This window comes from Sus scrofa, chromosome 1 (assembly GCF_000003025.6).
Source record: "Sus scrofa isolate TJ Tabasco breed Duroc chromosome 1, Sscrofa11.1, whole genome shotgun sequence".
NCBI classification, from domain to species: domain Eukaryota; kingdom Metazoa; phylum Chordata; class Mammalia; order Artiodactyla; family Suidae; genus Sus; species Sus scrofa.
This window is the reverse complement of record NC_010443.5, coordinates 219,803,184-219,819,394: the sequence shown is the minus strand read 5'-3', so window position 1 is coordinate 219,819,394 and position 16,211 is coordinate 219,803,184. Positions and strand designations below refer to the sequence as shown.

The window sequence follows — 16,211 nt, the reverse complement described above, 5'->3', positions numbered from 1 at the left end:
TCTGGTCACCTCCCACCTATCCCCACCCCTAAAACTCAAACCAAAAACATAGCCTTTTCAGCTTGGAAAAATAACATGAAGATTCTGAACACTTAGTAATCTTGTTCAGTAGCATAATTACCAAGAGCAAAGACCTGCTAAATTCTCTATGTCGGATAATTTTAATATATATATATATATATCTCATTCTTTCATTCAACAAAGGCTTTTTAAAACAAAACAAAACCACATACAATGTGCTAGGCATGCAGCTAATTGCTAAGGTTTCAAGGATGAATTGAACTTGCCCTCTACCCTCCAGGCACTAACCATCTAGTGGAGGATACCAAACAAATAATTGCATCAAAGTGAGAAGTGCTATAATGGAGGTCCACACCGGTTGCTATGGGAGCAGAGGAGGACAGCTGCTTTCCTTTGCCTGGGGAGGGCAGAGAAGGCAAGGAGGGCCTCTGGAAGGTACCTGGGCTGTAGCTGAATTTTGGAGGATATGAACTGGGAACCTGCATTTTATTAGGAGGGACGCAATGTATCCAATATAGCTCCTTAGGAACCAGAGGTAAACCAGGTTTCCTGAGCTCAAGTGTTCAGGGGGGTCAACAAAGCTGGCAGAGATCTGTCCATGCACAGCCTTGGCTGACATGCCAAGAAATCTGAAATTTATCATACAATGGATTGGGATTAGACAGAGGCTTTTAAGCCAGTGAGTGATAAGACCACAAAGAGAAGTGGAGTGGTATTTTGGAGGGCTGGTTGTGTAGAAACGAAATTTACTGAGACTCTTGATTAGAGAAAAGGAGAGAGGGGAGTGTTTATTTCAGAAATAAATTAACTTGCTAATCCTAAACTCTTCAGTAAATTAAATGGCAGCTGATTCACTTTGTCAAAGTTTAGTTTCCATTACTGTAGATGAAGTACTCATTCCCTAAATGGTCTTACTTGCCCCTCTTTGAAGGCAGGCCACATTTCAGCCAGCATGAACAGTTCGCCTGGTGAAACTAGGAGCTTCCTGACCTTGTTGTGCATGGAATTTTTCTTTATGAGGGTGTTGAGCTAGCTGTCAGTTTTCAAACCCCAAATCTACTCTATACAGGACATCAAACACGGCAGGCTTACGTAACAAATTGAATGTGGTCATACAGACATGAAAAAAAATGACTTCTCTTTCTTGAGGTCAAACTAGAAGGAGAAAAGAAAAGTTCAGAGAACACCTTATGACTCAACAGAGTCCAAAAGGAAAAGCTTCATGTGTATATAGCATCCTGTGCACCTCCCTGGAGTCTGTTTAGCCTCCTATTCTATTTGCTTTTGTGTGATTTTCTGCAAAACAAAAGAAACTCATCATGTTCCTCCTTAAAATCATTGTTAAATTTTGCTTTCCCTAGGAGATGAAGTTCACGCTATACATTCTACAGTCTTCTCAATCTTCTCTTCATATTGAGTGAATGGCACTGCCTTTCCATTTCTCCTGAGCATAAGCCTTATCTTATAGAATTCCTACTTGCTTCAGTGCAAGCTACAAACAACAAGATTCCTTGGAGGAAAGACCTGAAGGGAGATGGTGGTGCTTCCTTAGACCAACATGAAGGGAAAGGGAGATGCAATATCTATATTTAATGTCTTCTTCCAGTGATAGATTTTATTTTTCTATTCCCATATTTGTGCAGATAATGCATAGATACCAATCCCTCCAAGTACTGCATCAAAATTTTATATGAACTGAAGAATGTACACATGTAACAAAGGGAGCGTTTTCTTCTTTACTTTCCTTCTGACAAAATGCCAAAAGAAATGGCCAGTCTCTTGCTCAGATGATTGTTCTCATTTTGAAATTTGGCATGGCAGGTGAAGGTGGATTCTTAATGGGATAAAGGGCACTTATTCACAAGGAAATAAAGATGAAGTCATCAATTTCTGAAAAATTGGCATGTGAGGCTGGCTTGCCAGGGAAACAGATAAGCCACACCCCCTTCCATCCTGCCCAAATGAAAAGCTTATATTACCTAATGTATTAAGCTCTGTCACCATTAGGTTAAAACCATTTTATAGATGATTGGGTTATCTGGCTATATTATTAGTTGCAATTTATTAGCAGTTGGCTGTTGTAGTTTTACTACATTGCAAATTTTGTTTAAGATGTCTTGCCTGGTTAAGAGTTATACTGGCATATCCTCAGGCAGAAAAACAAGTTCTTACAATAGATTCTTCAGGGAATACTATATTCTATTTCTCTTAGATGGGTTATCTTTTGTTGTCCTGAGGTTCACTTTGGGAGAGACAGAAAATTATGAAGCTCAAGTTAACAAGCAAGTAGCAAAGCCTTAGAAGACTACAGGGTTCATGATCCTTGACACTCCTTGCCACTTGAAAATGGTGCCCTTGCAGACTCCTTCTACAGCAATGGACCAGCAACAGAAACAATTCTTGACATTTAATGACCACACGTAGCACATTGCAGCTGGTGTTCTATCCACAGCTTCTTGTCCTCAACTTAGCCAGTACATAGTTTTAAGCATCCTAGAACTGTATTTCAGACCCATAGCTCAAATAGTCAATTTTGCAACACTAAAATGGTCTTAAAACAGGATTTTACTCTGGGGGGAAAACTCTCAACCAGATAGTCACAGTGTACTTTGAATGACTAATTTAAGCCATTACATTACAAAATAAGGGATAAATCATAACACTACCATATAGGAACAGTTTTAATTTAAGAGTCAAGCGCCTACATTAATCTGAGTCTAAAATAATAGGTCCTTGATTTAAAATCTCCTAACATTCTTTCACACTTCATAAAACTAAAAATAAAATCGTCTCAGCAAACACTGACCTGTTAGTCCAGCCAAAGTACTGTATTTCAAGGAAAACTGGAGCAAGAGGTCTCAAAACTACTAAGTGCCAGCAGTTTACTGTTTGTAGGCTTAACTGGTCTTAAACGTGGCCTGGAGGCCAAGAGACTATGGACTGGAGAGAAAAAGAGATTTATTCCCCTTCTTAAATCAAAAGCAGATTCCATGCTTCAACTGCCCCCTAACTCGCCCGCCCTGCCCCCACGAGGTTGTTTTCACCTATTTTTGTATATATTTTACGCGAAGATGACAGGTGAGGAAAGGTTAAAGTGCTGTGTCTGGTCCACAAAGTAAACAGAGGGGTTAGGGCGGTGTTATTTATTTACAAGGCATTCAGCCTCTCAGCTGTTTTTCCCTTTTTGGCGTTTGGAAGCTAGCAGTCCTTTAGAAAAAAAAGACAGTTTTGGCAGGAATGTTCTTTGTGCCCGCCTTCCTTTTTACGGGAGAGAAAGGGAACAGATTTATAATTACAGCCTTGTGGCGGGGGGGCAAGAGAAAAAGTTTCGTGCGGGACATCGATGCCTCTTTTTTTTTTTTTTTTAAATGGCCAATACCTTGCCACAAGCAGCTTTGGTGCCACTCGGAACCGCCCGCCCACCCCACCCTGTCGCCCCCTCCCCTTCCCTCTGCAGGCTCGCTCAGGCAGGCGGAGGCGCAGTTAAATTCCAGCACCTTCTTTACATACCCCCAAACTACTACGAGCTATTACTACGGCTGCCCTCCCTTTCGCTGCCTCCTCCCCTTCCCAGCGTCCCGGGAGGAGCCTCGCAGCGGCCCTGGGAGAAGACTGTCAGCATGGGATAACGGGCGCCCAACTCCGTCAAGGCTCTGGGCTTTCCGCATCCTGCGCAGTTTCTCTGCTCAGGCGCAAACACAGCTCAGAGCCGGCGCCTTGCAAACCCACACGGATCCACGCATACAGTAGAGCTGTCTCGATCCACATTCTTGCACACCGCCCCCTCCGCTCCCCCCCCACCCCCCGAGCTCAGGGAGTCGCTGAGCGGGGCGAGTGACAGACGCGTCCCGCCAACCCGCGTCCGGGCGGGCAGGGAGGAGCGGCGCGAGGGGCCAACAGCGGCGCGTCTTCCGGCGCCCAAGGAGGCGGCGAGGGTGGGACACGGGGCGGAGCCGGAGTTTAGGAAGAGGAGGGGATGGCTGTCATCAATGAAGTCATATTCATAATCTAGTCCTCTCTCCCTCGGTTTCTGTACTCTGGGTGACTCAGAGAGGAAAGAGATTCAGCCAGCACACTCCTCGCGAGCAAGGTAAATATAACTTACAACTCCTTTCTCCTCTTTCCCCTCCCTCTGGCCTCCCGGCTGCAGACGCCGCATAAACCCCTCAGGCACCGCGCCGCCTTCGCCGGGGATCGTTCATTATTATCCTAATTATTATTTATTGTGCATGCACGGAGACCAAAACAAACAGGCGGGCCAACCGCCACAACAACAACAAAAAAAGCCCGCCTCCTCCCCGCGGGCCTCAGGTGGAATGCTCTAACAACAGCTCCCGGGCAGCGGTGGAAGGAACGGGAAAGTTTCAACCGAACCTTACTGTTCTGATAATAACAGTAATAATTATTACTTAAAGGAGGCAAGGGGAGGAAAATCCCACCAAAACACAGCCTTGACCCTAGGTAGGCAGTCAGCGATGCACTGCCAACTCAAGGTTGTAGCACACACATACACTCGGCAAGGTTGCAATCCCTCCATTCCCTTAAAAGCTGGGGTGGTGAGGGAGGAGGCAGGAGGATCGGGGGAATAGGATGGAAACGCGACAGTTCTTCCAGAGCAGTCCTCCCCGGAAGAGTTGGAAGGAGAGCAGGAGAGGAGGGCGAGAAGCCCGGGCTGCCGGCGGGGATCCAACGAACGCGGCTGACACCCGCTTCCTGGGGACTTGTTTAAAGGGCTCCGGCTGCGGAGACGCGAGAGGATCGCGGCGGGAGAAGCCGGAGCTGGCGCGCCAAAGCGGCGGCAGTCAACGCCGCGGGGCCGGTGCGTGCGGGATCTGAGGTGTCACCTCCACTTTGCGCGTTCCCTCGGGCGGGGATGGGGACGCTGACCGGTAGGCAGGCCTTTAGGCAAAAGGGCTGCTGGGGGGCTGTGTCTGGGGCACTACGGACGTCCTGGTACCTGGCGGCCGCGCGGGCTCGGGTGTTGAAGTTCGGGTGTCCGGCCGGGGCCGCACTGCTGGGAGGGAAGAGGCCGGATAGAAGGAGGTCGGAGGTGCCCGCCGGGCTCAGTTATCCGCCCTCTCCCTTCCCGGGTTTGTTTTCTTTTGCTTTGCGCCTTCCCCTAGCTTGAGCCGCGGGAACCGAGGGCGTGGGTCGCGGGTGATCATCCGGGTGCTAGGGGCGCGCTGGGGCCGGGGAGAGCCACGGTGACTGCGGGCCGGGGAGGCCATGATCCGGATAATCCTCTCTGCCTGACTGTCACAAACAGGACCCGCGCGCACCCGGCAGCGGCGGTGGCATTCGCCTGAGAAGGGGAAGGGCTGAGGGGTGGGGGGTGGATAGGGTGGCTGGCGAGGGCGGGAGGCGGGGAGACCGGGTGGGAGCCTCCTCCCAATGATGACACGCTCCCCTTCCTTCTCCTTCCTTGCTTTCGAGTTTGATTTATTCCCATCCCAACCTGGTTTACCCCTTCCTCCGCTCTCCCCCTCCATCTGGCCGTCTTCCCTCCTTCTGTTTGCGTTGCAAAACACGGCCATGCCATCTGCAAAGGTGTCGCGATGCACTTCCCCAAATAACCAGTCCTGCGCGCCAGCCCCTACTCGCCCTCCGTCTGCGGGCGCACACCAAGCAGGGCGCCCCGGGTGCCCCGCAGCAGGCCTTGCAGCCTGGCGCAGTTGCACCGCGCGGGGCGGGGTGCAACAGTGCGGGCTTAAGAGGGACACCAGCGTCTGACTCCCGGCACTCGGGTCGGTTTCCGGTACACGCGGGGAAATAGCCTCCTGCCTATGTCTGCGCGCTCGCCCCCGCCCCTGCCGCCTGGATTGCATTATTATTTTTATCCGGGTTGCAGTTTGCAGCGGATCCTGGTGAGCGCGGGGCTGGCCGGACTGCTAGGGGGGTGGGGGTGGCGGGGTGGAGGGAAGTTGGACGTGGATCAAGCTGGAAAAAAAAGTTTGGCAGGGAGGCTAAGTAGGGAGGGAGGGTGGGAGGGAGCAGCGAGCTCCCACAGCTCGCGTCTCCGCTCGGGGTCGGCTCGAGTGTGTCTGCGCGTGAGTGTGAGTGTGTGTTGTGCGCGCCGGGGCTAGTGCGTTGGGAGCAGTGGCGCGGGCAGCCGCTCCTGCCCGCGCCCTGCCCGGGAGCGGAGGAGGACAAGGCGAGGTTTGGTGGCGGGGGATGGTGGGGGTGGCGTGTGCGTGTGGCTGTGAGTGTGAGTGTGCGCGGGCGAGCGGCAGAGAATCAGGAAGTCACAGCAGCGAAGCGCACACAGACATGTTTGATCGCCGTGACATGACGCGCGCGAGGGAGGAAGCGGCAGCGGCAGTGGCGGCGGGGGCCGGGCGGCGGGCTCCGGCGCGGGCCTAGGAATCCGGCGGGGAGACCCGCTCCGGGCCGCCGGCCGCGCCGCCTCTGTAGGCTCGCAGAGCCCAGTGCCTCTTTTTGTTCCGCGTCCCCCAGGTAAGGAGCCTGCGCCGCCGCCGCCGGCCGAGTGTGGAGCTTTCCACCTCTTTCCCGGCGGCCCCCTCCAGTCTCCCGGCTCGCCTTTCCTGCAAAGTCAGGCAGGCTGGGGAAACCCAGTCCCTGCCCTCAGATCGATCGCTTGGAAAACTTTTCAGCGGGAGGTACAACAAGGGGAAGAAAAAGGCCGCACTGGCTGCTGTCCCTTGTCAGTCCTTTCTCCTCCCGGTCCAGAGTAGATTCGCGGCGCCCTGGGGCTGTTGCACATTCAAACTTCGGGCCTAAACGCGCTTGCAACTCTCGCAGGATTTACTCCAGGAATAAAATTAATATTCAAAATCGCCCACTTGATCCTGCCAGGCTTTGGGATTTTTTAAAAGCAGGAGACAGGTTGGGGGGTCGAGGGAAGTGGGGGTGTCGTGCAGAATCCATGCCTTCTTTAATGTCTGCAGCGGGTGTTATGTAATTTTAGTAGCACATGGGTGCAAAGCCCATACTGGGCTTCTTCCCTTCTTTGTTTATATAACTTCTGGGAGAGTTTTGCAAGGTTGTCGCCTCCACCCCCCTTCACCTGATGGAGGTTAGTGCTTGTGCTAAAGCAAAGCCACCTGGGTGAGTATTTTATGGAGAGGTGTCATCGGTATCTCCTGGTTATTTTGTAGATTGTGTTCCTAACTGTGTGTGATGTTAGAGCATAAGAAAGACTTCAAGGATACACGTTTGTCTACTGCATTGAGTGCTTATTTTTTTATTTTTTATTTTTTTACTGTCTCTGCATTACCAATAGCAGAGTTAAATTTTAAACTTCCATTTCAAAGGACTTTTTAATTTACACCTGGCTGTGCCATGCTTGTAGGAAGAGAATGCTCATAGGGACAGAAAGATTGTTGCATGTTGAGTGGAAGAAAATTCCTGTCTCATCATCTAGGTAAGACTCAGAAATCTCTGAGAGCTGTCCTAAAATAGAAACCATGCCTAGCAGTTGCTTGTGTATTCTTATATGTGCACATTGAAATGTTTCAGTAATATTTCCCCTCACTTATAGGGGGGACCACTACCCCAGGCTTGTTTGCCAACACTCCACTTGGTAGACTTCTAAGCCTATTTCTAGCACACTGGTGAAATGTTAAGAGGTGTGTCAGGTTTGAATCCTCCTCAGTGCATTGTTATGCAAATAGAGGCACACTTTCTCTTTTAGGAATCTAATTGCCCTTTTATTCTCTTGGACTTTTTTTTTTTTAATGCTCCCTGACAGCTCAAATACTTGCTACCAGAAAGAGAGGATTTGGAAATACCCATAAGGTACAAAAGGTATTTATTGATGTGACTTGAAGGAAAAAACCAACCTGTAGACAGCCTCCTCTCTTCCTTGTTGGGGGCCTTAGAGAGAAAACCCATCTTGAAGAACATTGTGAAATAAATTAGGAGTTTGTGGTATCAGAACCCTTAAAGAATTGGCAGAAGTGAGGAAATGCTCCCTTCAATGCAGCTTTTCTCTCCTGAGTGACACCAGTTACATCCCAGCTTTGGGACTAGCTGCACTGTGGTGTTTCACAGAAAATATTCACCGCAAGAGTGTGTTCAAAGCAGCCTTAGATCTTTTCTTTTGTTCGTTTTTTTTTAAAGTGGTTTTTGAGCATTTCTTGTCAAGTTTCTTAAAAAGTGCTTTGACCAACACCTGAGGCTTGGAATTGACCAGAAAAAAAAAAAAAAAAAGTAAGTGCCTCTGTGCCTGTTAATGTTTGGATTCTGTTTAAGCTATTTCTGACAGTAGAGAAAGTAACACTCTGACAAATAATTGTTTAAAACTTTTTTCTTTGATTAAGATAAGTTATTTTACAGATGAGCATAAAAGCACATCCCATGCTTTTCTAGAGATAATTGTAATATACCCCTTATATTACGGTAATATTTTGACATTTCATTTTAAAGGCTTATTATGTATTGCAACAAGACCATAAAAGAGAAGACTCATTTATTATAAAAGCTGCCATTCCCCAGTGTTTTCATGTTTTTTTTTTTCTTTTAGAAATCTTCCTTTGTAAACAAGGCCTTTGTCAAACTCTCCTAGGTCAGCAGCTTTTTGATACTCTAGAGAAATAATAAATCACTATTTAAGACATCTTGACATGGTGCCATGAGAACAACTGAATTATCACAAATATAATACCAAGGAGTGCTTCCCAGAACTATGTATTGAGACTGTGTTGGTAGAACCTGATTTAGCCACCAGAAGTTTTGATTTTCACTATTTGTGGTTATGATGATTTTAAGGGAAATCGTGGACAATTCATTGCTTAACATGAATGGCATTAGAAAACTCTGTATAAATGAGTCACGTTTCTTCTTTTGCAGTATTTTTTGGTGAATAGATGAGAAAGTTTCCCTAATGTTAAAAGCCATTTTGAGGAGCAACTTCTGATTTTTTTTTCTTGTCACTCTTTTCTGTTAAAAAATGATCATTTCAATTGCTCCTTTTTCTTAAATATGTTCTGAAGATTATTTTTGAACAACAGAGGAGACTGAATTTTCTGTCATCTTTGGAAGGGTTTGTTTATGGAACTTGAATCTCTAGTCAGTTAATAAAGTCATGGATCATTCCAGAAGTAGTTGGGAATAGAAAATATAGATGGTTGTTAAGTTATTTGGTAGAATATTTAGGGAGGCCTGGGATGTTTATTTTTTCTACTTAAAAAAGTCCTGACTTTATATTAACCATGGAGGATAGGAGACTAAAACTTAGTTCTGCCAGAGTCATTATGGAAGATAGAATATTTATTTGCCTAAGATATTTATCACCAAGTTAAATGGGTTCCTGCAACCTGGGTTTGGAGAACTTTACAAATGTATTACTGTTTATTATTACTTTTTTCATATTAATATAGCGCTTTTCCTTGAAAGTGTTTAGATATATTAGAGATTTTAAGTATTACAAGTTTTAAAGATACAATCAAAGATACTTGAATAATTACACTTTAGCAAGACATGTAATACTGCTGATGAAATTCAGGAGCTAAATAGCTGAATCTTTTGAGTGTTGGATATAAACATTAATTAATTTTAATTATGTGTGAAAAAGTAATTAATTCACTCATTTGGAATGATGCTTTAGATGTGTAATACAGGATTTTTGCCTGAAATATTGACATAAGTGGTGCCCTCTGGACTTCGTAATAGATTATGTAACTGAAGCCCACTCTGAATTGTGATTTCTTAGATATAAGGCTTTCAGAACATTCAAACAGTTATCAGAGAATATCCCTGTATGATTTTTAAACTTTTTAAAACATCACAATATTCTGTTTAGTTCTAGGTTTGTAAGCATCCATCTTTTGCCAAAATATCATCTACCTCTGTGCAAGTGCTAATATTTTAGAAACTTTTTAAGAAGCCGACCTAACTTCAACATGGGCTGACTCTTTTATAAACTGATGAATGGAATTTATAGAAGTGACATAAATTTGAAGTTTAAAAGCCATTAAACATAATTATAATATCCCCTCCCCCCTTTTAAAAAAGTGAATTCAGAATTTGGCAATTAAAATTACTTAAAAATAGAAAAAAAATCTTCGGCCAAAAAGGATTGGGTTGTTTTACAGGTTAACAGTAGTTCAAGGGAAATTATCTATCAATTTGTGTTAGGATTGCGTTGTCTTGGTTAGGATGACTATATATTTCTTTTCCTAGTTGATGCTGTATACTCCGGTTTTTACCATCCTACTGGGATTTAAGTCATCAAACTTGGAAATTGAATTTCCATGAGGAAAGCTGGGCCTATAATAGCTTTGCAAATATTTGCAGCTCTTTTGCAGCTTGGTGTTGTGATGTATTCCTACATGTACTAAAATGCTATTAAGCAAAGTCTATAATTCCATAAAAAAATGAACCACTTGCAACTGAGACTTTATGTGTTTTAAAGAATGTGCCTGAACATGTATAAGTAGCATGCACAGACCATGTGATACAGGGGGAGATCAAGGTGTGCTTTCTTGAGTCCATGGGATAGATGAAGTCAGGAGGAGGCCAGGTGTGGGGGTGGTTGGTGCTGATCCTCTGAGATCGGAAGTCCTGAGGTCATAGGCACCCAGCCTAAAGAAACTTTGAGAAGACCAGTGTATCGATTTTGACCTGGTTGCCCAGGGCAAGAGGTTCTAGTTGGGAAGAATTTTCAAAAGGTAAACTTGGAGAAGGTAGAAAGACTTGATTTCCAGGCTAAAGCATGAATATTTTATCCACTGTGTGTTGGAGGCTTTTCTCTCAGAAGTTTGGAGCAAGGGAATTCTTGAACAAAAAGATATGTTAGATTAATCTAGCAGATTGCGAATTCAATCCAGGGTGGGAATTGAAGCCTTTAGAGGGATCTTCATGATAATACACAGTTTTATACGATAGCTCACAAGGTATTTCCATATGCAGTGTTTTCTTAGCTTCATATCAAAATTGAGATTGTACCTGGCTACTCTTATGCCTGTTTTGTAAAAGAGGAACTTGGAATTCAGAGGTCAAATAAACTACGTGGTGATTTATTTTTTAATGGCATATTAACATTGTAAATGGTCATCATTCATTTTAATTGCAGTGAACTTGAAGGGTTCATTCTTGAATTTTTTTGTTGCGGCTCTGAATGTTGGGGAAAGTAGGGCATATCAAAGCTGGTCTGTCACATAACTGGGGTTCATTCAGCATGTAATAGTCAAGTTTACTGCTAAGACAGTGTGTGCCATCTCAACCAGAAAAAGTTTTGAAAGTATGTATTTTTATTTTATTTTTGGCTACGGCTGTGGCATGTGGAAATTCCTGGGCCAGGGACTAAACCTACACCACAGCAGCGACCTGGGCCCTTTCAGTGGCAATGCCTGATCCTTAACCTGCTGTGCCACAAAGGAACTCCTTAATGTACATATTTTAGACTCTTATGTGTTTATGTATAGGTAAAATTACCTTAGCTGACTGAGAAGGAAGTGGCTATCACTGATTCTTATCAGCATCCCAAATGAGGTTGCCTTGCAAAGGCGCCTAACAGAACCTAGGGAGAATGGGTGTATGTGCAAATGCACACGAATTACATTTCAGGGTGTAACGCTTTGCCACTAACTTTGGTTGCTTTGTTTTGGTTTGGATCAATGGCCTAGTAGTTTGGGTTCAACTGAATTTTAGAAACGATAGTTATCTGTGATTGCCTTTGTGACTTACACCGGACACAGGTCCTAGGTTAGAGGAATGCTCCCCTGAAGTCCTTCTTTGCTGGGTGGCTTCTAGTACTTTCGGGTTTTCTCGTAAACGGCGTTTTTAAAAAGAATTTTTCCTCTGTGGAAACATTGGGTGTCCTCACTGAAGAGGTCATCAAATTGCATCACAGGTAGACTCTTCTGAGAAAGCAGCTCATGGTATGTGCAGGGTGATAAAGTCAAGAGCCAGGTTCCTGTTGAGGCAGTGCCTGGGGGTCACAGGACTGTAATTAGTCCGTCAGAGCGTCAGAGCTGGTTGTTCTCTCTCTTCCTGCACAGAGCTGCCAGGTCTGACTCTGGGCAAGGACCTTCCCAAGGCTTTTCCTTTCAAGTGAGGGCAGCAGCTTGCATCTTAATTTGTTTCCTTGACTAAATGATGACGAGCTCACAGAAGCCCTAAAACAGCACACTTCATCCAACCACTTTGTCAAAGGTGCTCGACTTTGAATGGTAAACCTACAGGAATCATTCTTCCTGTTGAGGAAAATGTTTTCGATACTCTTCCAGACGTTTGTGCCAGCCATGTAGAATATTCTCTTTGAGCCCAGGGTGGTTTTTATCTGTGGCACAAATCATATGGTGCACGTCTCAGACCCAGAAGCATGAGGGCTTTGGGAATGTTTCCCCACCTACCTGGAAAACTTTGGCCTCTAAAAAAGAAACTTCTGGTAGAGTGTATTTCTTTTATCTTCCTTGCTGTTCTTACTGACTCTGCTCCCCCATTAAGAACAGCAGCGCTTGTGTTCTAGCTTTTAAGCTGTTGCTACTTGTGAGGAAATTATCAATTAATGTAAAGAGATAGCTACACTAAAAACAAGAAACCCTTCAGGGTCAGGCGAGACAGTCTGAATAGGCAAGCAGACATAAAAAGAACTCTTATCTTAACTATCTCCTGAGCCTTATCTTTCTCCAGAATAGTCAGAAAACTTTAAAAATAAGAGTTATTCTTAGGGATACAAACTGACTCTAACTTTTATTTCTAATATTCCACCTTTGACCTATACCCCAAAGTCTTTCTGAAAATCCGGCCAAGATAAAGATTGCTTGGAATCCAAGATTTTCTGGTGCTTCCTTATTACATTCGATAAAGAGGTGTTGTCTAGTCAAAGGGGCTGTGCTTCCCCCTAACTCTTTTTGTCACTAGAAAATAAAAGTTTCTAGGAAACATCTATTTATTACCTATTTTTACTTCAAGGCCTGGTTCAAATGCCACCTTCTCCAGGAAGCCTCCTGGAACTCCTTTTCCTTGCCTCCAAGCTCTAGGTCATTTCTCTTGCCCTGTGACTACAGTGCATGACCTCTTTTGGTCCTGCAGGAGCTTGCATTTTTTTTTTCCCTCTCTCTCTCCTTCTGATATTTATGGATAAATTCTGGGCAGACTTACAGAGCCCTGGCAAGTCAGCCCTCTGGTCATTTTTGTACATCCTACCTGCCTTGTGCCCAGTGAAGAGCCAGGACATTTGGGAATAGATGGGTAAAACCAGCTCTCTGGATCTTTGATTAAACCTCTTTAATTCATAACATCATCTCCCTTCCTGTTCCCTCGACAGCTTTTCTTCATTTCTCTGTCCCTTCAGAAATTAACCTAGGATCACAGCTAAATCCTAATCCTTGCAAAATCTCCCATTGTTTCCACCTTTGTTTCTCCGTCCTTCACTTCCTCCTGTGCATCCTTGCTCATCCTGAGTGAAAACTCTCTGCACTGCTGGATGGCCTTGCTTGCCTCACCGTGCCAGAGATAAAAAGTTCTACTGACAGATGTGACTTTGGGCAAGCTAGGTGGGCCCTTCCTGCCTTCCTCTTTTAAATGGGGACAAGACAAAACGTGCCCTCAAGTCAGGTCACTAAAATGACTCTGAAGCCCATGTGGGTGTGTTTAAGTGTTTACTCCTGCAAGTGCGGGGGTCTTTCACTTGATTGGAGTAGACAGAAAGGTAGACGTTGTGTCATGGTTGTCATGGTTCTACTGGTGACCCTTAAAATTCCATGAAGTTGAACTCCTTTTAATATGCAGATGGGTGTGCTAAGGCTGTCAGCTAAGGGGAAAGGAAGGACATTGGGGCTGAGGGGACAATGTCTACAGTGGTTGGAGTGGTGAGAAGCTCTGGCAACTTTTATTTTTAAAAGCACACACTCCCCTGTTGTAAAGGCCGGGTCAGGACAAAAAAAAAAGACTGCTGAAAAATTCTTGGCTCAGTACGCAGTGGCCTGGCCCTCAGGGAGTGCTGGTAGAGGGAAGCACCGGGGGTAGGATGGTGGCCTGGCAGTGCCAGTGTGTGTCCCACGTCTGTGTGCTTTACCTCCTCCCACACAGACACATTTTCTTCATTATACTGGCCCCCTAATGGTGGAATGGGTCGTTCTTTTCAAAGTCAATGCAAAAACTCCCTCCCCGCCCAACACAAATTAAAAAAAAAAAAAGTTAATCTTGAGTGTTGTCTTGTGGAGAGTCGCAGCACTCCTGCCCTGTCAAGGTTACTGGACCTCTCCCGCATCCATCCTGTGCCTCCCCTGCCCCTTCAGCATCCCATCTGCATTGCTTCTTTGGTACCTGGAAGAGGAAAGAAAGGGGTTCGTCTTCCTAGAGACACCGGTGGGGTGGGTGAGGGAGAAGCTGAGTTGGCCAGTACTGGACTAGCAGCCTTAACCACAGTGACTTGGTAATGACCTGCAACTCTCTGCTGGAGACTCACACCTCTTTGTAATTTACATTCCCAAGTCACTTGACTCCATGGGAAAGTTTAATTGTGTGTTGGAGTTGTACAGTGAAGTTGCCACCAGAAACAAGGGGGACAGACTAGGAGGCCAGGACCTGGGGCTTATCTTTGAGAGGTGCTCCTCTTCAGTACACTTGTGTGAGAGTGGGGTGGCATCCCCCTGGGACAGCTGGGTCCTGCCCTGGAGGTTCCCTGATGAGCACCCCATACCCAAGATCAGGGATGCTGCAAGTCATGGACAAGCAGACGCAAGAAGCCTTAAGATGCTCCAATCCAAGCCTCGGGGAAGCCAAGCAACCCCAGAAAAAAGCACTTTGCCTGGGACCCCCGGGTTGGTGGTGGCCCTGAGACTGGCACAGAACCCAGGTCTCTGGGCTCCCAGTGAGAAGCCACTGTCACTTCAGGTTGTATGGTAGTCTAGATCCCTGCCATCCATTAACTGTGTGGCAGGGGACAAGTTTGCTTACTTGTTAAACTATGCTGTTTCTCTGAGCTGGCTTCTCTTGTGTTCATCTCTGCTATTTCTTGGACTCCTTCATTACGTCCGTACTTCTAAGGGTTCTCTTCTTTGAAAAAGTTTCCTATATAACACCTTTCTGTATTAACATCCCTGTACTTGCCCATACTTTTCCGTTTCCCATCTCATTTGTTTTCCCCCTAAGTTTTTTGTAGTTTCTTATAACAAAAAGTGAGGAGCATTTTTATGGAGCTGCATACAAGTAATTACAACATTCTAGGAGATTCCCCAATGAAAGTCATCCTATATGCGGAAGTCATTAGTATTGTGGGATAATTTGTATTATTAAAATGTAAAACATGAACAGTAGGACTCCCAGGCTGGCTGAGCACTTGCTTGTGTCTTCATTGTACAAACTTGTGGTATCTTGCCCTTATAGCTACTGAAGCCAATTTCAAGGTAAACCATAACAGGAAGTAAGCAATTTCCTTTTATTCACTAAAAAATAAAGGCGTTTATTAGTTTGCTGATACAGATGAAAGAACACTGTAACTTGTAGTATCCCTGAATTGACGTCAGCTTCCTAAATTTAAAGTGCTAACTGAATGTTTGTGTGTGTGTGTGTGTGTGTGTGTGTGTGAGAGAGAGAGGGGGCGGGGTGGGATGCAAAAAAAAAAAAAGTTACTTCCGCCTGCTTTGTTAATCACAAAGAATAAATAATAACATTTGTCTCTCTAGTGAATTCAAGGCTATAATTCACCTTCCAAGCTTCCCTGTTGTTTTAGAAACCACTTGAGCTGGGTTCTCTTAGTCCCATCTTGTATCAGCAAAACCGTTTGAGTGATCGCTTGCTTATAATCACTCCAGAGTAACCTTTCATCGCTTCCTGTTTTAGCCTCATTCATTTATCAGAGTGACCTAAATTCTTGCCTCCACTTTTAAGCTTTCTTTGTTTGGATGCACCTCAAACACTGCTTGCGCTCTTCATTTTTTTATTTTTTAGTCGTTGACTCTCTGAATAGTTTGCCCTTGCAATTTTGTCTGTAGTTCCTTCAGATCTCTTTCGAGCACTGACCCCATGCTGGATAGAGGTGCTGGGGCTACAGGAACAGGAGTGGAGAAGAACCCTCACTTTCTAGAGATTCCTCCAGAGGTTACAGCAATTAGCTAAGAATGGAAGTAATGTGGGCTTTTGGGTTTTTTTGTTTTTAGATTTTTTTTGTTTGTTTTTCCCCTCTGACCTTCATTTCACTATGGGAAGATCCCTATTGTGGGCCCTTGTCTGATTTCATCCTTGCCACTAAGCAGGGGTTAAGCAAATCCACTTAGGATTTT

The 16,211-nt window shown here is 45.2% G+C and overlaps 1 protein-coding gene across 12 annotated transcripts in view; it reads left to right on the top strand.

The window, feature by feature from the left end:
• Window positions 3,957–16,211, top strand: part of SMARCA2 (SWI/SNF related, matrix associated, actin dependent regulator of chromatin, subfamily a, member 2) — a 190,666-nt gene continuing 178,411 nt past the window's right edge. Inside the window, exons 1-2 of one of the 12 annotated variants that reach the window (XM_021064313.1) lie at window positions 3,986–4,111; window positions 4,753–4,840. The gene's annotated coding sequence lies outside the window, so the exon portion shown is untranslated. Of the gene's footprint in view, window positions 4,112–4,752; window positions 4,911–5,583; window positions 5,886–6,017; window positions 6,475–16,211 lie in introns of those variants that run through there. The other 11 variants (XM_021064332.1, XM_021064340.1, XM_021064291.1 and 8 more) reach the window with 11 other exon arrangements.